This window comes from Eimeria mitis, genomic scaffold (genome assembly GCF_000499745.2).
Source record: "Eimeria mitis Houghton genomic scaffold, Emh_scaff6662, whole genome shotgun sequence".
NCBI lineage: Eukaryota > Apicomplexa > Conoidasida > Eucoccidiorida > Eimeriidae > Eimeria > Eimeria mitis.
In genome coordinates this window covers 2,393-2,612 of record NW_013574798.1, presented here as the reverse complement: position 1 = coordinate 2,612, position 220 = coordinate 2,393, and the positions used below count along the sequence as shown (strand labels likewise).

At 60.0% G+C, this 220-nt stretch overlaps 1 protein-coding gene across 1 annotated transcript in view; it reads right to left on the bottom strand.

The window, feature by feature from the left end:
* The window catches only part of EMH_0088500 (uncharacterized protein), a gene marked incomplete at both ends in the record, with an annotated part of 1,524 nt that overhangs the window by 249 nt on the left and 1,055 nt on the right, over window positions 1-220 (bottom strand). The gene's annotated exons all lie outside the window — the stretch shown is intronic.

Genomic DNA, 220 nt, shown 5'->3' with positions numbered 1-220 from the left:
GCTGGTTGGTTGTAGCTGCTGCGATTGGTGCGGCAGGGATTGACCTGGAGGCAGTTGCTGCTGCTGCTGCAGCGGAGGATCAGCAGATGAATCCGGCAGCAGTGCTGCTGCTGCTGCACCCGGCGGCAGCAGCAGCACACGCAGCAACCCCACCCCCTCCAGAAAGACACCATCCAGAGCTGCTATGCATGCATTAGCAGCAGCAGCAGAACCAAATGTT